A 25,133-nucleotide genomic window follows, 5' to 3' on the forward strand; every position below is an offset into this window, starting at 1 on the left:
AAAGCATCAAGACTACATCGCCCTGAGCAGTGCTTAAATGAAATCAGTCATTAGGAGAAAATTGGACCCCGGTGTCGCTTCCGCCTTTGCTTTAAGGAAAGGAGAGCAGCAATTACCGCTTGCATACTCAACAGCCTCCCCGGCAAGCTAAATTAGCCTGCGTGGAGCAACACGCTGCCAAAGCCTGTCTGTGACCGATGCCCCAACAAGCTGGTTTAAAGCCAGCACCAGTATTGCAGCATTGCGGTCTGCAGTCTAAAAATACCAGCAAGGGTACAAAGACATGCAAAGGAGCATGCACGCTCCCCTCACACCCGCCTCCAAACCCACCCAGAAGCTAGGAGCTAAATCCTCAAATATGAGTATTAGTGTGTTGTTTTTCTGGCTCCTCTCCCATCCCCTCCCCAAACAAGGATGCAAGATCCTGAGCGAGCTCTTTCTCAATGGGGAGCTTTATTTCGGTGCACTGCACAAGGGGGGAGTATTTTTGTGCAAGTGCAGTAATGCTCACTGACAGTCTCTGCCGAGCCCTGACCAATTTCAGCGTCCTGGGCCACGCCAAGCTTTGCCTCCCCCCACCCCACAGAGTTTTGGCACAGCCAGGAACATTCCCAACCAATGGAAATTTTTTTATTCTCTTCCATTGCTGCAAAGTGATGTCCTTGGCTGGCGCCTGGCCTTGGCAGGCAGCTTTGGAAGATGCTGTCACCCCCACCAAGTGCTAGAGCTGGGTGTCCTGAACCACTGTTTACAGCACACAGAAGACAGAAATTTGGCATCCCACACATGGCAACCTATGCTTGTCCCATCCCACTACCAAGCCATGGTGCATCCTCCCTCTGGCACTGCACCCCATGCATGTAACACCCAGCGCAGGGTGCAGTGCTGGGGTGCACGTCAGACCCATTAAAAACCTTGCATAATTTTTTTAAAAAAAAACAATTCTAGGTTATTTTCCTCCCACTGCAACTCATGTCCGACCTCCACAGCAATAAAAACTGATGCTCCCACAGCAATTTTCAGACGAGCCGTACATTTGAGGCGTTCCCCCAAAAGCGTCAAAGCCTTCCCTGGATGTGTTTTGATTTTTCACCTTGCAGACCCAAAAGGGCCAGCACCCTCCTTGGCTTCACTCACTAATCTGACCTCTTCTGGGGTTTGGTCCTGATTGCGAGCTCTCCAAAACATGTGTGCACTGCTCTGCCCATCTGATCATTTCTTGATTTCTCAGAAGCGAGAAGTGCTGCTCTACTTCACATTTGCACGAAAGCTGGTGCAAAGAAACACCTTTTAATGAGGGGGATCCAAGAATTATTCAATTTAAAACACAAAAACTTTGAAATTGAGTCCTTGTGTGGATGAAAAGCTCAGAAACAGGACTGCCTTCCCCTAAGCAGAAGCCACCTTTCCTCCAACACAAAAGCCCAGAGAACCTGAGCCCATCACCAGCACCTCCAGCATGGACCCTGCGCTGAGCACAGTCCTGGCATCCTTGGCATGGCCATTCCTGCTTAAAGCAACCAGGATGATTTTTTTGGCCACAAGCTCCCACACTGGTTTCAAAAAATCCCTTTCTCCAGTGTAAAGCTGTTTTCAGGCACAGGCTGCACAGGAGGGGGAATGTTTGTGTCTGGTGGAAATCCATGCGTATCGATAGGAGGGGAAAAAAACCCAACACACTCAGCTAAAAGGCTTTAAACTGTTTGACTGTTGCCTTTTTCCCCTCTATCCACCCGTGAAACAGCAGCTGCAAAAGGGGATAGGGACAGGACCCTTCCTGTGATGCTGCAGGAAGATCAGCTGCCAGGAGGAGCCTGACTCATTGCTAAATCACAAGAGCCATAATTCTCAGTGTAAGCAAATCTCGGAGACTTGGGTTTCATGGATTTATAAATACATCCGCCAAATCCTGAATTACCCCCAGGTCCTCCTTCCTCTTCCCAGAAATCCTGTTATACTCCATGAACCCAACAAAGAATGTTTTGCATCTCCAAACCTTGTTCAGGCTGCCTGGTACCTGAGGGCCACCGGCACAGTGTCCCTGATGCCAGCAGGAGCTGGCTGTGCTCACAGGCTCTCGGCTCGCTCCCGGAAAGCCCCATCTGCCAGTACTGTCAAAAACCCAACGCCTGCCTAAAATGTGTCACCTCCTCTTTGTATTCTTTCCTTTTATTTTGGCATTTGTCACAACCTGAAGCATACATCTGGACCTGCTGTCTCGCAAGAAAACAGTTTGCTCAAGGGCAAACGAGCTTCAGGGGCTCAATGGTGAAATCCAGGGTGCAGCAAAAAAAAAAAAGCAAACCTGCTTATTCACAGAGTCAGTAAACACTTGTATGCTCACCAGTGAGGATAAAACCCCCCAGTTTCACAGATTTGTAATGCACCAGAAAAAGCCCTCCTTTTTCCATCTAAACAAAATCTACTGCAAGAAGCAAAAGTACTGGAAAGACTTTTTTTGTACATGTCTGCACAGGGCTCCCATCTGGAGGTGTTGATGGTGCTACTCAGGGAAAAGAGCAATAACCTCCATCGCACTGCAAGAATATCACGGCCTGGCTTACAAGTCATCTCTCCAGCACACAAGTGAGCTCCCTGCCAAGGGAAGCACACATGCTGTTGACTCTGCAATCCAGTTTTCAGGGGGAAGAGCGTGGCGCACAGCAGGGTGAGACAGGATCTGTCTTAACACTCTCCAACTGAAATCAATCCTCAGAGCAGCGCCGCTCGGTTTGGCAAGCCAGCAAAAATCTGGAGCAGGGGATGGCTGCCGGTGTGTTACAGGACCATGTCTGTCCCAGTGTGTGGACATAAACTTGGGTCCAAGGAGAAGATGCTGAGGGCTTGCAGCACCCATCCTCTGTGGTGGGAGCTGCCCCAAGGATTACACAGCCCTTTACCCCTCTGCAGTTGCAGAGACCAGCATAGCTCAGTACACAGATGAATCTGACCAGGGAAGACCACGCTGGAGCAAAATTTTGTTTAGTTTTTGAGGATTAAACCACAAACCTTGCTGGAAGTTTCCCAGGCAGCCAGACAGCAAGTGGCACATAACACCAAAGGAGGTTACAAGTTCTCCACTAAAAGGGTAAACTTAATCGGTGACGAGCTGAGCGCCGGCGCCAGATCCTCTACACTGCTACAGACCACTTCTTAGGGTAACTCCAGCAGATCAGCTCAGACAAATGCCATTTATTTCAGGAACAAGGACAACAAGCATGGAACTGCATACAAGACCCAGTTTGGGAGCCTATATATATATATATTTCTTAATGCTCACTAGGGTGCTCAACGACCCAATTCTACAGACACATGTGCCTTCTTTCCAGCAGCCAGGTGGATTTGTGGGCCTTCTTTTGCAGAAGCAAACCAAAAAGCAGGGTACCTTGGTGGCAGGAGGCAGTAAGAGTTTTCAAGTCACATATTGTTCCCTTAAATGCCCTGAATGATTGGCATCTGGAAACCCAGGCACAAGACTTGCTGGAGGTGGGTTAAGCCCAGGAGACTTCCCAGGAAGGTGGAGGGAGGCTCTCCAGGAAGGATGCTGGAGCATCCCCCTGCCCTCCCTGTGCCCCAGCCTGCCTTCAAAAGGCAGCACAGAAAAATCCGGCAGAAAGGAAAGGCGGTGCAAGGGGCCATCCCTCCTGGTGCTCACCTCACCCAGCTCTTGTTTTGGGCTGGCAGCTGCTGGCACTGCATTGTGGTGGGGCTCAAAGGGGCAGAAACAGTCCTTTCAGAGCCAAGGTCACGTGCAGAGAGGGATTAGCACTGACCTGGAGCTCCTCTGCAAGGCTGTGGGCTTTCAGGAAAGACCCCCACAAAAGTCATCCTTTGCCATTTGAACCTGGTCTCTCAAGGAGCCTTTGCGGGCATCCAGGCTGGGTGGCACAAGACCTTGGCCAGGCAGCCCTCAAGGCCAAAACCACTTAAGAGAGGGATGCAAGACCCACAGGCAGCCCCGCCAAGCATCCCCCTCCATCCTCATCACCTGGCACAAGCACAAGCCAGCATCCAGCCCCTCTCCATTTCCATTGCTGGTTTTGGCCCCAGGTAGGGGAAAATGCACACGCAAAGTACAAAACGCCTCCAGGAGGCTGATAATACTGAGCTGCGAAGCCCACCCCAGTGTATCACAAGTTAGGTATAATTGCAGGAAGAGCAGCTTCAGTGATCAGAAGCCTTCCAAGATGTCAGGCACAGGGACCACCCCCAGCCCGGACTGGAAGGAGACCTCCCCCTCAATATTTCCCTCTCCATCTGAAAGGGTGTGGATTTAAGCCGGTTCAGTTCTGAGATCACTCCCAGCTCTGACTACTCCCTTTGACGATGCAAATTTTGTCAATAAAAACGCAACAGCCTGGCAATTGGGGAGAGAGCAGCTGTATTTCCCACTGGAGGAGGATATTTGTTTGCCAATTAGCCTTTTCCTAGAGAACAATAGTTCAACAAAACCCTTCCTTTATTTTAATTCCCCCTTTTTTTCTATTCCCCCAGCCTCAAGCCTTGCTCCTCCAATGAATATTTGGGCTCTGATTTAGATTTATGGTATGCAAAGCCTCACTGCTGAGCTTTCCATTTCACTGCTCCCCATTTCAGCAATAATCCCTGGGGTGAGACGGGCTCTCCAAGTGTAAAACCGAGGAGGAAGGCAGGCAGGTTTTTCCTCTCCTAAAGCCTCTTAATCTGGCTTCACAAACTGGAGTTTTCAAGTTGCTCAGCAGCAGATGCCTCCAGTCCATCAACACAGCAACTTCTGCCATGGGGCCACTACCATGGTAAGGCAATGAGGAGCTACCAGCTGAGTCCTGACAGGCTACTTTGGGGTTGTGTTTGGAGGTTTTTAGGATTATCCATCCTTAAAGTGAGGCTACTGGACCCACAGACACATGCAGCTTGTGGTGTGAAGCAAACTATTATTAATTTATTTATTTTTAAATCAGAAATTGGGTGGAGACTGCTATAAATGCAAGTTCTTCCTAACAGGGACTCCGATGGGTAGATATCATTAAACTTCAAGATACCATTAAACTCCTAGTCCAGAAAGTGCCCAAAGCAAACAAAACACATTTGTCAGATCTCTCAGTGGGCCTACCCATTTGCAAGGCTGATTGCCCTTTAAAAAGATTTTTAAATCCTGATGTTAATCCAGAGTGATTTTTTCCCCCTAAAGTATGAACCTGGGGTTGAGAATTCCTTGATAAATATGTCTGATAGCAGAAACGGCCTGCTGGCCGCTCTCCTTCCAGCGCGACACTAATACCTCCCTGTGCTTCAGCAGATGAACACCCAAAAAAAAAAATAACGTATGTGAGCTTACACCAGGCACCACGCAATCCCAACAGCTCCACCACCATGCCTGCTCCCACCCCGCCCAAGAAAAAGCAGCAATTTTAAATCACATTACACTAAAGGACTATTTCATTTAAACACAATAAAGAAAAGCAAGTGAGACTAATTGGAAGGCTTGATTTTTTTTTTTTTTTATGTGCATGTAATATGATGTAGCTTATGGCAAAAGCCTGGCTCTGAGCAGGATGGAGCTGCACCACCCCAAGCCACAGGACAGTGGGACTTGGGTTTCCCAGGAGAGCTGCTCAAACCCACCGCCTGAAGTTTGGAATATGCAGCTTAATGAAGGCATGCTGTTTTAATTGCCTAACTATCCAGCCTCCACTGACGGCAGGGAGCAAGGAAGGGCTCACTCTGAACTCAGCTGCCCCATCGCTGTTGGGGATGGACTGCAGGTCCCTCTTCCCCAGCAAGTGCATCCAGAAGGGAATGTCTGTCTAATGGAGATCCCAAGGGGATGCATTTAAAAAAAATCAAGAGAGGTTATTTTAATGCTTAATTCAGGGAAGTATCAGCATCAGCAGCATCAATACAAACCAAATTTAAACACACCGAGTACATGCACATTTCTTTTTTCCACATTGATTTAACCAGATCTGTTTTTCCCCAGACACTTTGAAGTCCAAACAAGCCATCTGTAGCATCCCTAATTGTTCAGCCATCCTTTCTGCCTCCATCTCTACAGGTTGCTTAAAAAATGAGCCTCCCCACCCCACTGGAGCAAATGTTCCAGTGAGGAAACCCCCCTCAAAGGTGCAATATCGCAGCAACAGTGGCCACCTACTCGTTAGGGCTATGTACAGAAATGGATTTCTCTTCTTTCCAGGTCTTCAAACTGCACCCGCCACAAATTGCAATGCAAGCTTCCCATCCCTGTAGATATTTATACAATAAGCTCTCTTTTCATTAAAAAAGAAAAAAAAACCAGCCTCACAATTGCAAAGAACTGCTTGAAAAAGTGACCCAAGGGGATCCTGAGAGGCTCAGACACTCAGAGAAAATAACTGTGTTTGAAATTTTTAATTTAATCTCATCAGCTGCAGGAGGCCAGTCTGGGTGTTCAGGTATTTGGGACTAGCCATGCTCCAAGCACACCCACAAGCACGGCTGTACCTTCCCTGCAGCCACCACTGGCACGACACCGGCTCAGCAAGCCACAACATCACCCACCTCTGTGCAGGTACAGGACCACGCTCTGCCCTCTCCCACCTGTCAGCACCCTCCTGCATGCCGACTGCTGCCTCATGGTTCAAAACCATCCCTTTGCTCACCTTCCTGAGCCTTTGAACCAGTCCTCCATGATCCTGGCCCTTTCCCAGCTGTGCTGGTTTTGGCTGGGATAGAGTTAATTTTCTTCACGCTAGCTAGTATGGGTCTATGCTTCAGATTTGTGCTGGAAGCAGTGTTGGTAATACAGGGATGTTTTAGTTGTTGCTGAGCAGTGCTTACACAAAGTCAAGGCCTCTTCTGCTTCTCACCCCACCCCACCAGCGAGCAGGCTGCGGGGCACAAGCTGGGAGGGGACACAGCCAGGACAGCTGACCCTGACTGACCAAAGGGATATTCCATGCCGTATGGCGTCATGCTCAGCACATAAAGCTGGGGATAAAGAAGAAGGATGTGGGGGGGATGCTCAGAGTGATGGTGTTTGTCTTCCCAAGTCACCGTTACATGTGATGGAGCCCTGCTGTCCTGGAGATAGCTGAGCACCTGCCTGCTGATGGGAAGTGGTTAATGAATTCCTTGTTTCACCTGTGTGTGCAGTTTTTCCTTTACCTATTAAACTGTCTTTATCTCAGCCCACATGTTTTGTCACTTTTCTGATTCTCTTCCCAACCCCACTGGGGGTGAGTGAGTGAGCAGCTGTGTGGGGCTCAGTCCCTGGCTGGGGTTAAACCCTGACACAAGCTCACAACTCCTTGCAGATGACTTCTTGCTTGGGGTTGGAGTCCACCGCTCTGGCCAGCAAAGTGATAGCACTTCTCCCCACTGACACCAGTCCAGTTTGCTTGCAATCCAATCAATTGAGAATTTCAACTCTTTGAGGGTTCCCGAGTCCTGGTGGTGGCAGGGTGTCACAGAGGTCTTCACATTTGCCACATCAGCAAGGCTTCATAGTACCACTGGTGGTCAGTGCCTTTGTGACATTCCTTCAAAGTTCACCTCCTTCCCTGGCTTCAGGGTGATGTATTTGACTGGCATCAGGTGTGCCCAGCTCTCCAGTGAGAAACTGTGTCCCCAACACCCAAAAACACCCCTCCCCCATTCCTTAAGCAGCTTTGACACTGACAAACCTCTAGCAGCAGAGGTGACAACTGAATTTGTTGATCAGAGCAGCTCGAGGCTGCAGCTTTCCATTAACCAGCTTGCCAGATCTTTCAACACTGCCCAGACACCACCACTGATAATGAAGTGGGGCCCAGCAGGTCTAACACAACTGGAAACCCAGTGAGCCGAGCCCTGCTCCTCGGTTTGTGCTTCCTTGTGCCCATGCCACAGGGGTCACAGACTGGCCAAGCAAAGGCTTCAGGTGGCGTGGGCCTCGTTGGGAACGTGGCATTCGTTGGGCACCTGACGTGGCTCAGCAGAGCTCTGACAACATAAAAGCAAAGCCAAGCCCCTGGCTTGGGGGCTGCAACAACATCACAGCATTTCTGCTGGGACACCCAAAGGTCCCTCAGCTCTGTGCTTTGCCATGAGGCAGAGGTCTCCATGTGAATGGGCTGGGTAAGGCTGTTTTCTTGGCACCAGCACATCCATCTCAACTCCCCCCTAAAATGGAAAAAGAACATCCAGAACCTCCAATATCCAGAACTTCCACTCCAAGCCCCTTCCTACAACAGAGAGCCTGCAGGTTTGCTGCCTAGCCACTGCCCAAAACCTTGAAAAACTTCCTCTGTGTCTAACTTCAGTAGCACATTGCTCCAAATTAACACTGCAGTTTGGATGGCCTAAACACACACTAATGAAATAACTCAAAGACAGAGTGACCCTGAGATCATCCACAATCTCATGGCTATCCACAGGGGAAGGAAATTAAATGGCTTTTGGATAACAAATCTTTCCAGCATTTTCCAGCACGAGACCTGTAACAATGCAGCAAAAGCCTGAAGAAGCTGCGAGTTGGATTTACATACCCGAGAACTCCAGATTCACTCCAGTACCACCAGAGGTGCAACGGGAAAACACCCCGAAGTAACCCTCTACAGATAAAAAAACTTTCAAAACCACATTAATGCAGGTTTTTAGAGATGGCAAGAGCTATCCATCCTCACTGACTGCAACACCAGCCTTGAGAGCAGGAGGAGGGGAGAAAAAGCATCTTTCAGGCAATCACAGGCATTTTTTGCCCAGCTGAGTGCCTCGTGGGGAAAGCAACTCAAGCATCAACAGGAGCACTTGAAGCACGCCAGCACTTTCTAAATTCACTTTCAGTAGATTTACCAACATGTCATATGGAAAAGGAATGCGTGCTATGCAAATCCAGCTCCAGACTGCTCACTGCCTAATCTAGCTTTAGATTCAAATGCTTATTACCATGGCGTCTAATCAGGTAATGCATAATAGACAGGTTTAGTTTGGGTTCCCAGTACTTCAGCTGTGTTCTTACTAAGACACCAAATGGAGGGGGGGGGGGGGGGGGGGGGAAGAAAAAGAAAAAGAAAAAACCCTACACTGAAAAGAATTCAAGCTCTGGTGGAAAGCAGGGACCAAAACCAGGCATGGAAAAAAGTATTGACACCTACCAGTAAAAGCCAGGCCGACATACAAACATTTGGCAGCTCACCAAGAACACAATGAATGTTGAGTCCTGTTTGCGCCCCACGGTATCCCTGCAGGGAAGTAGGTGGTTGGTCTTCCAGGGTCTCTCCCTTCCCCACCATGAGACATAAGGTGATTTAAGGATCTCACATACCCATGTAGGACCCATCTACCAGCAGCTCGCTCCCAGGAGCGCAGAGCACAGCTGGTCACACCGTAACCTCCAGACAACCTTATGGATGCTCTGGGCACCCATGCCAGGACCTCCAGAGCCTGGGTAACATGTGCCAACCAGGAGCTATTTGCTGGTTTGGGGAGGAAGAGATTCCCTTACTGCATCAGGGTCTGCAGCAGGACATGGGGACCATGGGAATGTCATTCCTGGAGGCCACCACCTTTCTGTTCAATGGCACCAGCCACACAGCAGGGCTCACTCCACAGCCAAGGTCATCTCTGCCCTTACCTGCAGCAGGCAAGGCGATTCGTTTCACTTTTAAGTTTCTCAAATACGGTCATCTGTCCAAGCCATATGTCACCCCGGTACCTCCAGGATACAACCCAGATGACAACCTCTTACCTCCACCACACAGCTACAACTCGGCCACTGTGCACCAGAAGTAACCTGGGGCAGGGACACAGGACCTGCCACTCAGGCTTGACAGGTTCTCCTCTCCACCTGCTGCTCATCTGCCATGCTAAGCTTTCCTGCAATGGAAGATGGTGAGGTTCTCAACACCATCGTCCTGCTCCCACCGTCAGGATGCCAATTCCCAGGAGCTTGTCCTCCCCTGCCTCTGCAACGCCAAATGGCACCTGGACTCGCAACCAGTTCCAGCAGAGTCAAGACATGCAAATATTGCTATCAGCCTCTGAAGACCTTACAAGACTGTGCTGACCCTGCTATGCTAGAGAAACCACACTCTGTGGGGTAAGCAGCACGAGGAATACCAACACTAACAAAGAGGAGATTTCCCTCTGTGAACCTAAGAAATATAAGCCAAGTTTATATTAAGGCTGCAGGATGTACTTACATTTATTAGGCATCAGAGAATTCACATAGGCGAACATCCCCCCCTGCAACACCTACATGTCTGTGCACAGCCCTGCCGCGTGGGCTCTCTGGTGTCTCGTAACATGGTAAATCCAACTAAAGCACTCTTTATGGCTTGGATGTTCATAACATTTATGTGTATTCCCTGATGTCTAGTACAGGCTGAGTTTTCATTGCATCCCTTCCCTTAATAAAAAGCCTCCACAACACCCTTTTAACCCAATGCCTGTTTTGACAAAACTTGCAGCAGCTCCACATATATGAGATTAAAATCAACCTGGCAGAAAGTACAAAACCAGCCAACGGACTTGATGAATTCTCAGTGATGGGGGAGGAGGAGTAGATGGACAGACCAACTTTAAAGCTTCCTTTCATTAGCAAACTAAGCAAAAATCATAGGTTAACTTTCAATGATGCACGCTGTTACTGAGGTAAGTGAGGCGGCTGATATTCTGCCTCTCAGGCACATATGCTCTATGCTTCATCATTTACTGAATGAATATTCAAATGCTTTGAAAGAGGAAGGAAAACAATCCCAAAGAAACCAGAGGTTGCAGCTTGCAGTGTTTTCATAAGCCTGTTCAAAGGCCAAGCCAGATTTACCAGTGCCTGTGCTGCTGCCTGGCTGTGTGAGCAGCCGGCCAGGTTCTCCCTCCAGTCTGCACCTCCCCAGCTCACAGCAGTGCCTGGAGCTGGTCTGGGGGCCTTTTTTCCTCGCTCCTGAAGCTAAAATGACAACAGGGATGGTTAAACGAGGTGGAGAGACACCCACCCACCCCCACTTCCCATTCAGCCAAACCCACAGCAGAGAGGGAAGAAACCCTTTGTGAAACTCCCTGCCCAAGGATGGACATGGGTGGAGGTGTTAGCAGGGCTAGTCCTTCCCAGCACCGAAGGAGCCACGCAGATAGTATTTACCTGGCCACAGGGACTAAATACCCCATCAAAGTCATACTCATTTGCGAGCCAAAAGAGAGAGTTCACATTCCGGTATTTACGGCCACTACTGCTTCTGGAGCTCTGTCTACAATGGTCCCCAAGACAGGGTCATTCCCAGTGATGACTATGAAGAGGTCCTTCAGCCCACTCTGGCATGGGGACTCAGGAATAGTTCACACACATATATTTCCAAGTGAAAAAAATACATCAAAGCCTCAGAAGCTGAATTTCTGGAGCTGTGGATAACATGCATGCGAAGAGCATGGTTCGCTCATGACAACCCAGGATGGCAACCCGCTTGAGATGCAAAAATCATTTAATGAATAAGTATATTTATATTTATAACCCCACAGCAGTTTTATTTATAGGGATGCCAATCACTTTTACACAGATATAAAACAGGCTGGCAGAATGCCTTAGACTATATCCAGAAACCCGTCTGTAACAAATCTAAGCAGTGATATCTCTGCACACGTTTGGCCAAACTATAATGCTAACACCAGTCATCTTGACTTTAAACATACAGATGGGCCAGGCAGGGCTCACCAAGCCTGCCACATGGCCAAAGATGGATGGATTTTGCTGTCACCTACTGTGAACTGGTTGGGGAAACTACCAGATGAAGGAAAACCAGTCACCATCTGGGCTGTGTGGATGCAAATACCAACACAACACTGGCTGGAGAGCAAGCCAGCATCCAGCTGCCTACAGGTGAACCTCTTTTAAAACCTTTCATCACTGAAATGGGGAGCCTATAAGAAAGGAAAAAAACCCCACTGGAGCTCTGCAGCATCTTTAAAAGGCGAGGGGATTAAGCTAGAGCTCTTGTGTACAGTTTTTTTTCCCAATCCATCGCTCAAGACACAAAGCTGGGACAGAGGAAGATGCAGGAGAAATTAAAGTCATCGTTTGGCTCTTGATTTCAAAGTAAACAAGGATTTCTAGTGAGACTCCTCCTCTCCTACCACTCCCCAGGATCTTGCAGCTTTATCTAAACTTGCAGAAGTCAAGGAGAGAGGTTGCCATTGATTTCCATGGGGACGGCACTGCAGCATCCCAAACTACCCTGTGTTGTCAGGTGGATCTGGGGGCTTTCTGTTGCTTCCCCTCCAGCTCAAGCTGAGACCACCTGGAGAACTGAAGAGTTGCATCTAATTCACAAGAAACAAAGAAAAAAATGCTCTTCATCCCAGTGGGGCTTCTGGGGTCTGGTTGTCTCAGAAATGGGGCAAGACAGGGATGACTCCATGTGAAATACGGACTATGGATAAATGCATCTCATCCATGAAAGCTGCAGTATTTTCACAAATGCCAAGGCAGAAAAGGTTATTCTGGAATATTACTTTGAATAGCTCTGGGAACAAACCCAGCATGAATTTTCAACTCTTATTCAGCAAACGATTTGAATAAACTGAGGGAGGCTTGCACACACATACCGACACCATTTTTGCCTCTGCTCCTTAGACAATCTGTGAGAGAACAGCTCCCAGCAAACACGATCACTTTGCAGTCCGATGTATGGATTCAACTAACCCTGTCTTGGGGACAAGGTAACCTCTCAAGATCCCTTCCACCCCAATCTGTTTACATGCTGGGATTTGCTCTGATTCATCCCTGGAAAGTAGTATGTCTAAAAGAGTAACTAATGGAAAGAAAAAACAGAAACCCAACAGCAGTTCCCTCTCTCAAGGACAAAGCAAAGGAAAACAACCAGATGTAGAGCTACGACATCCTCGATCCAAATGCCTTCCAAAACATTTCCAAATGTTTTCCAAAGCTTCCAGCTGAAGCTTTCACAGCTAGACTGCAACTCCACCAAAGCCTCAAGCACTGCGTGCAGCATCACGGTGCACTGCAGCACATGACAGGGAGATGGCTGGTAATGACTTTTCCAATGAACACACCTGCCAAAATGCACCCAAGACCCTTGTGCAGAAAACACAGAGTTTTGAAGAAAAACTGCCTCTGCCTCTCAGTGGGACACCTTCCAATGTGATGGAGCCCAAATGCTATGTGGGCTTTCAGGAGGAATCAGTGAATGCACATGGCCAGATGTCCTCACCTTCACGACAGGCTTTTGAGTTTATTCTGAACACCTTTGGAAATCACTCCTCTGGCCCTAATCCTTTGGGATTATGGATAATAATAAAACAAAAATATTTTTAAAATTCACTTATGGAAAGTAAAGAGAGAAAAACATAGATCTTCTACATGCAAGCAAGAAATGCTGAGGTTCTGTCCTAACACCAACAAACGTGGACATTTATGGTTACTACACAGCCAGAACTGAGGTGGTTGTGGGAGATTCTGGTCTGAGCAGCTGACCTCAACTGCAGCAGCCAAAGGGCAAGCAGCAAAGTCCCAGCAGTACTTAGCTGCAAGAACTGACCGCTCTGGAGACCAGGGGGCTGGCACATGGCAGGGCCCCATCCCCAGCCTCCTCACCCTGCTGCTGGCACAACAGCTTCCATCCACGCCAACGGCCTCATCAGAAATGGCAGTGCCTGTAAAGCAGAGTCTCAGAGGTCCTTCCAAGTCCCAAGCTGATCTCCACCTCTTTCAGCTTGCTTCTGGACACAATCAAAACTTTCTGAAGAAGCCCTATCAGCTGTATGTGGGCTTTTGATTAGACCTTTTGTAAAGGAAAAAAAAAAAAAAAAAGCTTGTTCGAGGATGATAAAAGTCTAGACACTACAATATATTTTCCAGCTGATCCAGCAAACCTAAAAAGCTCTCCCTTGATCTCGGACTGCCATGATCAAAGCCATTATCCCATCCAGAGCCCTTCTGAAACTTTAGCTTCCAAATGTGCAAGTTATTTTTAAAATCTAAACCAGGCCAAGCCTCTTGTTTGGAGTTTTATGAAGAAAATTGGGTGTGCTCCTCCCAAACCTTTCTCTGCCAGATCTGGAAGTGACTGGTGGGCACGTGGTGGAGGGCAAGAGCATTAGCACCCGGTGGCCACGGTCTGCTTGTGTGGGGAGACACAGCCCATTCCCCCAGAGTGGCTATGGTGTGGGGGAATATTCCCCATCCTCAATTGTGATTAAGCTTTTTGGAGAGCATCCCCATACTCAGGACTTGTGTCTGCCTCTGGCATCCTCCATCACAGGGGTGCATTATTCTGGGGCCCAAGAAGAAACAGTGGCAGAAAGTTTTATTTAATTCCTGAAGAAAACAAAAGTAAGCGCTACAAATTTCCTTTACCAGGTAGCAGGACACCCAAGTACAAAGAACATCTAGTTCTGCACCAAGGGACAACCAGGGAAATAAGGTGTTCCAGGAAAAAAAAACCCAAAACATTCTCCAGTCTCTTGGAGGACTGTTTCAGTGGTTGAAAGAACAAACACCCAGACCTGCAAAAGCAACTGAAAGCCAAAGGGGCATCAGCTCTGCCTTAAGTAGGATGGTCAAAGAGAGGTGATGGAAGACCAGCCAGCTCATGCCAGACCAGTCAGTGTCGCATGGTGAGCACCAAGCCTTCTGGTGTGCAGTGGCCTCCAGAGGAGGGGACCCATGGTCAGTCCCAGTCACCAAGGTTTGCAGTGGCCAGACCGGGGGAAGTCAAGGGATGGGTGATCTGGTGTGATGAGAAGCTTGGGGAGAACTGGAAAGGCTTTTTGAAAGGATATGGCCACCAAGCTGTACCTCCTATTGTAGGGGAATGAAGGCAGTGGGTTGATTAGCATTGATAACATGCAGCTGTGGCAATTTTGTCTCCCCTCCAGGCAGCCTCAAAAAGTACCTTTCCAATGCTTTGCCATGTCTGAATGCTGAAAACCTTTATCACTGTAACTGGCAAATCATACTTTTTACACCACACTAGCAGAATTCTTATTGCCATATTTTACATCTCTTTTTTCAAATATATCCATAAACATTGCAAATACAGAATTTGTCTCCCTGTCCACATTTAATTGTTCTAGTAGGGTTAAGACTAATCTCCATGCTGTTAGCAATGCTGTTGCAATTTTATTGCCCCTTGAGGCAACTCAAAAAGAAATCTTCCAGCATTTTGCCATGTCTGAACACAGGAGACATTTTTCAGTGTAACTAGCACATCATTTACTTTGCACCATCCTAGCAAAGTTCCTATTGCCTTCTTGTTATACTTTACACTTCTTTTTTCAAACATATCCATAAGCATTGTTAAAGTGGAATTTTCTTCTTCTGTACCCATATCAATTAGTCCCCATCTACGTTGGGTACCAAAAGTTGCAATTTGACTTAAGATGGACAACAAGCATTGCAATATACCCATATCAATGAGTTGCAACGGCTCACCTCTCACAGTGCCTGTTATGGGTTGCAGGCTCTCCCGCTTGTCTCAGCTATGTTGGGCACCAGTTGTAGTCAGACTCCAACTCAGTCAGCCTCACACAGGGTACCAGTTGTTGCAGCACAATCAAACTAGTAGGCTGCAACAAGGCTTTACTGTTGGTCAGAGTCTACTGTCTGTGCTGCATCTCCTTCCCCCAGAGGTCAGACCACACTGCTCCCCCCCCATCCTCAGGGCTATTTAACCACTTAGCTGGAACGAGCTACAGCTGCACATCATCCATGGCAATCAACCCACTGCCACTGAGGCAAGGCCACAGCTGCATGTTATCAGTGCTGATCAACCCTCTGCCTTCATTCCTCTACATCCTATGTCCCAACATGGACTGCTTACAGGGGGACATTCTTCAAAGAGAGATGGGAACAGGAGATGACTGCCACCACAGAAAGGAGAAGAGAGCAGCGGAGCATCCACATGCTCCAAAGCTATGTAAAAGCCAAATGTAGCTCCCTAGTGAATGCTCAACTAAGTAGCTTCTAAAGCACCGGGGCAAACAAGCCATGTTGTTTCCCTTGCCTCCCAGCATCTTCCTCCATAATTCTGCCCAATTTCTTTCCACTCTGTGCTTTCACCCTCCTCAACTCCAGCATCTCTGCTCCTCCTTCCCACCACTACTGCTGCCCAAACCAAGCAGATCTGCAAAAAGCTGAGCAAAGCAGACAGGCACACACACCAGTAGGACGGAGAGTCACACTGGAGATTAAAGACCCACCAATGCCTCCAGCATCCCTCACTGTGGCTGCAGGGGCCATGCTCCTGCCGAGCAATGGCTGTGCTGCACATCACACATCCCCAGCGCTTCGGGAGGTGTCGTCTGAATCTCCACCAGCTTTCCAGCTGGGTAAACGTCAAGGAAAAAATCAGGTTGACAGAGTTCCTTAAGAATATTTCCATCAAATTGGATTTTTCCCACCCCCATGCACACGGGAGCAGAAAGTGTGAGGGCCACCAGCAATCTGGTGCCAGCTGTGACAGCTGCCATGTCAGCCCCAGAGGGGACAAAGGATTTGCCGGCATCTCCCCAAAATGTTGCTCAGGAGCTGGGCAAGGCAGACAGGTCGTGGTAAACCTGCCCAGCTTCAGCTCTGCCACAGCACAGAGTCCAGCACATGTCCCATTGCTGTGGTTCATCTTTACTTTCCCCAACAATTGTAGAAAGGAGATGGACTTCAACCTTAGCCTCCACACAAGCACACTTTGCTGGGTCTACTGAAGCCACCAAAGCCCCACAGATCCCAGTGATCCCACCTTGCCCTCGCCCTGGCCCCTTCCCTCTCATGAGCTTCTCCTGTGGAAGGACAGCAAAGCCTCGCTGCACATCCATCATCCCCAAGAAGGGCTAATACAAAGCTCCTGACCTCGAAAATTTATGGTCCCTATCACATAGGAGAGCACAGGAGCCGATGGCAATGGCTGCTTCTGGATTTAAAAGGACCTAAACCGATCATGGAAGCAGTGTGCACCCCAACCCTCACTCCCGGTGACAGATAAATATTGAAGGGGAAATGCTGCGTGACTCATTTAGGTGCCAAGCATGAAGCAGGGTGAGTTCAGCACCATATTTTTCTTGCTGTGAGGCTTTCCATCCATCCCACCCTCTTCTGCAGTGTTCTCATCTCCCGTGTTAAAGAGATGGGAAATGCGTTCATCACTGGTCCTCCTTCCCAAACCAAACATGCAAATACAGGCTGAAAAACACCCAATTTCCAATCCTAGCAAACTTACAGTGGTAACTTATTTCCAGGCAAAGCTGTGATTTTTTTAAGGGATACCACTGGGTTAAGGAGTCAAAGGCATAACTGTACAAGTGAAAGCAAAAGCCCTTTATTTCTGTAAAGTCTTCCCCCCCCCCCCAAAAAAAAAAAAATGACAGGGAGTAACACAGCTCTTGCCAGTTTAGTGGGGTGTACATGAAGGCTTGGCGAAAGCAACCTCATTAAACTGGCTGGGTTGTTAAGCACCAATCCAAACACACAGCCCTCTGATCACTGCAGGATGGTCTGGGAACCAAAGGCAACTCACAATTAAACCTGTGACAATCAGGAAAATCCTTACAAATGCCCCCAAGCAGAATCCACCAACACCATCCCCACCCTCCCTTCTTTTTTTTTTTTATTTACTTACATAAGCAGCATGTCAGATAACTTGGAGGAAATCAGATGCTTAATGATTAAGCGACACTTAGGCAGCACTCTGGAAGATAAATACGCCCTTTGGAAACCCTGCAACAAAAACAGACAGTATAAACAGACAGTAACTAATTATTCTGATTAAACCTTGGAAGACCTGAAATACCCGACTGCAGCAGAACAAAGCCAATTTGCGCGGGGCTGCTCACAAAAATAAGTCACACCCTTTGCAAAAAGAATTCACCCAAATAAACCTAAGTGCTTCTACGTTGTTTTTGCTTGCCTGCCTGTTTCTTAAGGTCTAGGTGAATAGGAAACGTCTGCCATACCCTGGAGGGATCCCGTCGCCTTTAGCTGAAATTAGACTTCAAGGAAAGCAGGCAAAGGCAGGTGTCACCAACCTGCACCGGCACGGCGAGGCTCCCACCGCGCACTGGAGGAGCAGCGCGTAGGGGTTTTTCCTCCCCTCCCACCAAAACCAAAGAGAAAGGGGTTTTTGCATTAAAAGAAATTAAGGAAAATAAATAAATCAGGTGTGCTCCTAGGGAAAAAGGAGGGGACAGAAGGTCTAGCCGGCTGCCAGGCTTGGAAGGATGCAAGCTGGGACTGGGATGTGGGGAGATGGCGATGCAGCTGGGCCACGGGGACCAGACAGGATGCGATGGGATGCTTGGCCTAGCAGTGAGAGGAACCTGCAAGGTCCACCAGCAGCTCACCCACCATCGTGGATGCAGACTAGGGCACCTGCTTTATCGTGGTCCATGACACCAGCGCTGAGAGCCTGTCAGAGCAGATGGTGTGCAGAGCAAGACAAAGGGATGTGCTCAGTAGACATTCCCTTACTCCTCTTGCCTTGGAGTAAAAGATGGTTTTCCTCTTCTCCTCTCTCTGCCCTTCCGTCCCCATCCCCCCCTCTTAAATGCCAGCCCAGCTCAGGGGACCATTTAATCTCAAACCTCAGTAATCAATCGGTTCACCCTCACGCATGAGAAAGAGTCACAGCAGTAAGCACCAAATCCCATTTCCACCCAGCAATACAATGTTTTAATCACGGACATAACATTTCCCTTTTAACATAAATCCTGAACAGATCCAGGCAGCCCCCAGGTTGTGGGTGGGGAAGGACACAGTGCCAGGGAAGAACATGGGGATCCGGGGGAGAAAAAGGAGGAGAAACCATTGTGGCAATCACTTAAAATGACAATTTTATATGGCTAGTCCAGTTTGCCACTACCATGATGACGTTTTGACCTCGCGTTCGCCATCACAGAGGATGAGCAGCAGTGTGGCAAGCAGCAAGCCCACATCCAGCTCTGCCACCAGAAGCTGCATCGGTTTTATCCTAACATGCCACCAAGCATGTGGGAAAATGGGGACAGAAAATGCAAGACGGGCACACATGGAAAGACTTGGGACAGGCTGTGAGACAAATAATAGCAACGGGGCCTCTCCACCAGTGCTGTGAGACTTACTCCAAAGCCTGTTCACATCAGAGTGAGCCTTTCTAGCTGGATTTGAGTAGATTTGGGATCGCTACCTGCCAACACTTGTTATTTCCAAAAGCAAGCATGGCCGGACCAGCAGGACCATCACAAGACTGCCACTGCAACAGGTAGGCAGCTGCAAGCAGTTCAGACTTCGTCCAGACCAGTCCTGAGTGGCATAGCTCACAAACAGCCATGTTAAAAAATATACATATTTTTTTAAAATATAAACACATGCACAGACTTTTCTAATATATAGGAACAAAAGGGGGGACACCCTGCTGAAACCCCCATGTGCAGCTCAACTGCTCTCTTCAGCGACAAAGGAAATGAGAAGCAGAGACCAGGCGCACACATCCACTCGCCGTGGCGTGGTTTGGCTCTGGGAACGTTTCTGGATTCCCCAGCACAAGCTCTAACCTCCAAGGGATGCAAAATGGTCTTGGAGCCACTCTGGAGGAGAAGTGGAGTGGTCCTCAGGGGCTCAGCTGGGCAGATGGAGCAGGATGGAGAGCTGGGCTCTGGGTGGTCATGGGGATGGCTGACCCCAGTCCATGCCCCATCAGCTTAAGGGTCCCCAAAACACATATTGTGCCACAAGAACAAACCAGGAATGCCTTCAAACCCACAGTCCACAGCAGAAAACAAGGTCCCCTCCCGGGTCTTGGCAACAGGATGAACCCACCCATGACCACAAGCCTCACCACATCATGATGCTTGAGCAAAGCAAGGGAAACAAGTTCAGGACTGGGGGTCTTGGGGTTATCTTTGACTTCTCTACATGTAGCAGAGCTGCGTTTCTGAACCCCCTTTTTTCAGACAGATCCCATGGTAGGCTTTGGTACAGGAGGTGGTATGGTGCACCAGGATTTTTTCAATTCCTCTCAGCAGGGAACATCATGTTCCTACCTCTAACTGAGATTTCTGCACCATGGTCTCCTTCCAAAGGCCAACGCTCCCTCCCCTCCTTTATTTTTGGCTTCGGTTTCCCCAGGACCTGTAACATCAGGAACTGCTTGGCACAGAGGACAAAGTCCTCAAGATCCACACACATACCTAGAGAAACTATTGCACTTACACCTTCCCCGATCTCTTTAGCCCACGCTGGGACGTGCACAATTAAGAGGGACCAGGCACCACCAGCCACCTGCAGTGTGCTGTTGGAGAATCCAGCCATATCCCCATCCTCTCCCAAAGAGCAGGACATTGCAGTGCAATTCAGGACAGAGATACTCAGTGCAGTATCTAGAACAAATTAAACCTCCTAGGCACAGCAGCAAGCATGGATTTATTGATTCATGGAAAACGTCCTTACAAATTACTTCACTCAGATCAACAGGACAAGACAAAACGAGGGCTCTCCTCGGCAGTGAGATGCTGCAGTGCTATCACTGCAGTCCGGCACTCTAGAAGAAATCACTCTTTCAGAGCAGACACTTCTAACAGGGCTTTGTGGAGCTGGTGGAGGACAATACATAGGCCAGCACAGATCTGTGCCACATCCCACCCAGGCCCCACCTCTCTGTCACAGAGCAAGCAAAGCCAACAGATAATTTCTGCAAGCAAGTAGGTGAAAACGCTGCTTGCCATCAGCTTCACATCTGCAGAAGCTCCATCCATACCTGCTTGTTGGCTTGTGTAGGGCTGCAGCTGCTGAGTGGGATGGGACACAGAGGGTGATGCCACTGACAGCATCTCCTGCACTGCCCCTGCTGCAGAGTCTGCTCACCATGGGGCAGGGAGGTAGGACTGCCTGCCTGGTGAGAGGTAGCACAGATCCATGTTGATCTCCTTCTGCATTGTTCTCCTCCATCCCCATGAAGCCACATTAGAAGTGACCACTCTGAAAGAGTGATTTCTCCTGGAGTATGGGACTCCCAAGCACCGCAGCTTGTTAATCTCAACCACTTCTCTTGATACTGGATGGGTTAACATACTTTCATCAAGCTCACACTCCCTCCCAGGGCTACTTGTGGTCTGGACCCAGGACGCTGAGACAAGTCTAAGGCCATTTTCTGCAGGTGTTTGTTCCGGTGGTTAAATGCAGCTCATAAATAAATAAATATCCAGATATACCTGTGCCTTATTCTGGATAGCGTGCATCTGGCTTTGGCTTCCAGACATGGGCTGCTTGCTGGACTGAAGAGCCGCTGGATGCCCACCCCTGCCCCCTGACAAAGCCATATAAGCTTGCATTTTGTAGCATCTTGGTGAAAAGGTGAGAGGAGTGCTCACACTCCCCAGGACAAATCATTTCCCCGGCTTTTATGCGTGTGGCACTTCCCTGCACCCTCAACAGTCAAACCAGCCCCAGTAACACTGAGGGCAGGGCCGGGCACTGCCCTTCCACTGTTGGGTCCACAGCAGCCCCGCTCCCAACCTGCCTTTTGCAGGAGTGGACACAGCTGATCACAGCTCAAACTGCTTTCCCTAGCTCCAAATCACCCACTGCGATCACTTCCCGGCATCCCCATCTTCAGATCACCTCCTCGTTTTTAAAATCAGCTTTAAAAAGACCTACTTTAAAAAAAAATCACTGCAGATGCTGAGTCACATTGTTGGATGCTTCCCGGATGGTACCTACAGAGGTCTTCTAGGAACGCCTCCACCTCATGTGAACTCCCCCGCTGGTAACATTAAAACTACAATTATCTCTGCAGATTAATAAAGGGTACTGCATCGCTGGCAGTAATCTGAGGCAGGGACTCCCGGCAGCAATGAGCGCAAGCTATCAAGGCGTGCAGGCACACACAGCTGTGTTTGTGGTCCCCATCACTCCCAGTCACCCACGCTCTGCCACGCTGCCTCACCCGTTCCCCAAAACACACACCCCCAGCCCCCCGGCACCGATTAGTATTTTGATAAAAAAATGTATCTCATTACACCGATTCGCTTAACTCCCCATCCAGGGGTTGCGATTCCTACGTGCATTGGCTTTGCTAATCGGTTTCGCATCCCTGGTGCCTCCTCCCAGCCCCAGGGCACGGCTCCCAGCTCTGCAGCATCTTTCTGACACATGGACCAGGAACTGCTGCCCTGGCTGGACCATCTGCCTCCATCCTGCTATTTGGGGGTGGTGGGGAGAAAACGGCTCCTTTACATGGCAAGAATTAAAAATATAAATGGACTCGAATCACCGCAGCATTTGCAAACATCCCCTTGTAGCAAACGAGCTGTGCACAGCACAGGGGCATGGGTGATCGAAAAAGGGTACCGGCCACCACTCACAGCTCTTGGGGGCACAGTAAGTAACACCCTGGAGCCCAGAGCTCAGAGCTGGGAAGGTTGCAAGCCCTATCAGCCCTTCCCAGCCTAGGTGAGAGGAAGAGCAATTTGGCACATACACTTTGTACCAGTCCTTACACCTCTGGCTTCTGGGTCAAAGCACTTTCTGGTTGTACCACCTCAGAAATCACCCTCATCGTGAATACCTTTGAGGCCAAGTATAGCAGCACCTGGGGACTACTGCTCTCCATCATGGTCCTAAAATGAGCTCTCGCTGTGGCACGGCAGGTACCCAGGCACGGCGAGTGAGCCCATAAGCACCCCTGAGCACCGCGCGCTTCCCTTCAGCTGCTGCCCTTGCACACCTGAAGCAATACAGAACAGGTGTAAACACACCCTCAAAGTCAGCATCATGCCACAGTGAACCACGAAGGCGTCACGCAGCAATATGCAGCCAGCAAATACCCACTTCTTCCCATAAAAAAATAACTTAAAATGGCAAAGAGGAAAGGCAGAGAATGGGACTGGAGCCAAGTCCAGCAAACACTGCATGGATGCAGGGGCAGAGAGCTGAGGACGTGCCACCACTCGCTGTGGCTGTCACCCCTACCTGGGGACCTTCTTCCGACTGTACTTGTGGAAACACTCCTGCTTTCAGAGAAGCCCATTCAAGGGCAGGGAGATGAGAACTCAGCCCACCCCACACCTTTCAGGGCTGAAAACTAGCGCCATGGTGGGGTGCTGCTCTGCTCCTGAGACACCATGGAAGCACAAACCACCCTGCACTTGGAAAGCGATTCCCCGCTTTCCTGAGCTAGCAAACTTGGGCACCGCCACAGAAGGCAATGAGTTGATCACTCAACAGTAAAGCTGATTCCCTATACTTCTATTTAAAATTTGCCTCCCCTCTCTATCTGTAAGCCAAATCAGGGATAAAGCAGGTCAGTGGATCATTCTTTTAGGTACCATGATGAGTGTGTATATATGTTTGGGGTTTTTTTTACATTAAAGGGAAACTAATTCATGTAAACACTTCAATCAGCTTAATTATCCCTCTCCAGGAGTTGTTTTTCTTAAAAAAAAAAACAAAACCAAAACCAAAAAACCCCAAACACTGAAGGAATAGATCATCCCAGGGAGGGCAAACACCCATTTCCCCCAGCAGCCCCCACCTCCAGCATGGCTGCAGCCAGCCAGGCTCCTCCTGGCAGGCTGGGGTGGAGGGGCAGGAGAGCACAGTGGGCCAGCACGGCACACAGCCAGCACACAGGTGGATAAGAGGGTTAAATCCAGCTGCTCAGGGATAAGCTGGTCACATACTGCAGATATTTTGCAACGGCAAATGGCAAATAGTGGTATGCCAGCCTACAGCAAATACTGGCACAAGTCGCTTGCATGACTGTCACCAGGTGTTTTAACTCAGAAGTTGCCGATATTGGAGACCCTGGAGCTGCATCTTGTTAAACCTCTCCCGATGAACTGCTTCCTTGGCTATTTTGAAGCTTGCAGTAGAGAAGGCTGAAAAAGTAAAGTGACTCTTGGCTTTGAGGCTGGAACCTGGAGAAGATGAGGCAGCATTTTTTACCTGTTGTAACTTTTTTGTCTTCCCAGGACTCTTGTGGGGCCAAACACAGAAGAATTTGAGATGCTGTCACACAAGAGAAACTTTGGGAGATAAAGCAACCAGACACCCACCCAGTAACTCCAGCACAGCACCAACACAGACAGACTGGGGTGCAAACAGGCAGCCCCCAACATGCACATGGCCACAACTTGCTGATCTTAATATCAGGCACATAAAATCCCAGGTGGCAACTCTGGATTAATACATTAAATTTCCCCACTGGCAAATAATTTCCCTTTTGCATTCCAAGACTAAAACTTCTTCCAATCGCTGCTCAAGCTGACCAACATCTTTTTATTCATTTGCATCCAGAAATACTAAACTGCTGCCTCTTGGAATTCTGCAGAGATGGAGGGCCCTCTTCCCTGTCCTGAAGCCACCAGCCATGCCCTGGTAGCTGCAGCACAGCCACTAAATCTTAAAACCTGTCAGAGAATGGAAAGCTTATGGCTATGTTGCAAGAGCCAGCGCTTCCAAAATCTGCGTTGCCCAGGAACCCAGAGCTAGAGATCCCCACACGGCTACCTACCAAGCAACCTGCACCTCGGCTGTGGTCCAGATGTAGGTTTGTAGGAGACAGCGATGTGGAACTTGGCCATGGGATGTCCCACCCCATTCTCCTCCCAGCTCCATTCGGAGGCAGCCAGCTACATCCCATGTTAGCGCATTTTGCATAATCAAAATGGGAGTTAGCCTACGTAACCACAAGCTGAAGGGTATATTTAACTCAACTGGAAGACAAAGGAGGTCAGGTCCACCGCAGATTAAATTAGCTGAGCCTGCTAACGCCAGGAGCTCCCGTCTGCCATCGACCACGCCTACCATGGATTTATACCTCCTGGCTCTACGATTTAGTGGTCCGCCAAGGAGGAATGGTCCTGCTCCATCAAAGCTCTGAAAAGGAAAACACACAGCAAAGAGGTGGCAGAGTGGGTCCAACAGGTTCCCAAAGCCTTGGGCAGGACACAGTCTCACAAGGGTTTGTATCACCTGTCTAGCCATGGTGTGGGATGAGGTGTGGTAACCTGCGTGGGTGCTGCACCTCCTTCAGCCCACAGGGAGAAAGAGGAGGATGGAGGACAAGGGGAGACCCCCCTCAAGCTGCCCCAGAGCCCAGCTCCAGTGTGTCCCCTGCATCCCAGCACAGTATGGGAGGAGAGTGAGGACGTTCCCCTCATGGTCTTCAGGACGTTTGCTTCAGATCTGCCTCCTGGGAAAACGCTCATTTTCC

At 49.1% G+C, this 25,133-nt stretch overlaps 1 protein-coding gene across 3 annotated transcripts in view; it reads right to left on the reverse strand.

Moving 5' to 3' along the window:
* Nucleotides 1-25,133, reverse strand: part of DAAM1 (dishevelled associated activator of morphogenesis 1) — a 99,020-nt gene that overhangs the window by 61,920 nt on the left and 11,967 nt on the right. For all 3 annotated transcript variants that reach the window (XM_055716604.1, XM_055716603.1, XM_005439047.3), the window contains exon 2: nucleotides 17,565-17,662. The gene's annotated coding sequence lies outside the window, so the exon portion shown is untranslated. The remainder of the gene's footprint in view (nucleotides 1-17,564; nucleotides 17,663-25,133) is intronic.

Source organism: Falco cherrug, chromosome 7 (assembly GCF_023634085.1).
Source record: "Falco cherrug isolate bFalChe1 chromosome 7, bFalChe1.pri, whole genome shotgun sequence".
Lineage (NCBI taxonomy): Eukaryota > Metazoa > Chordata > Aves > Falconiformes > Falconidae > Falco > Falco cherrug.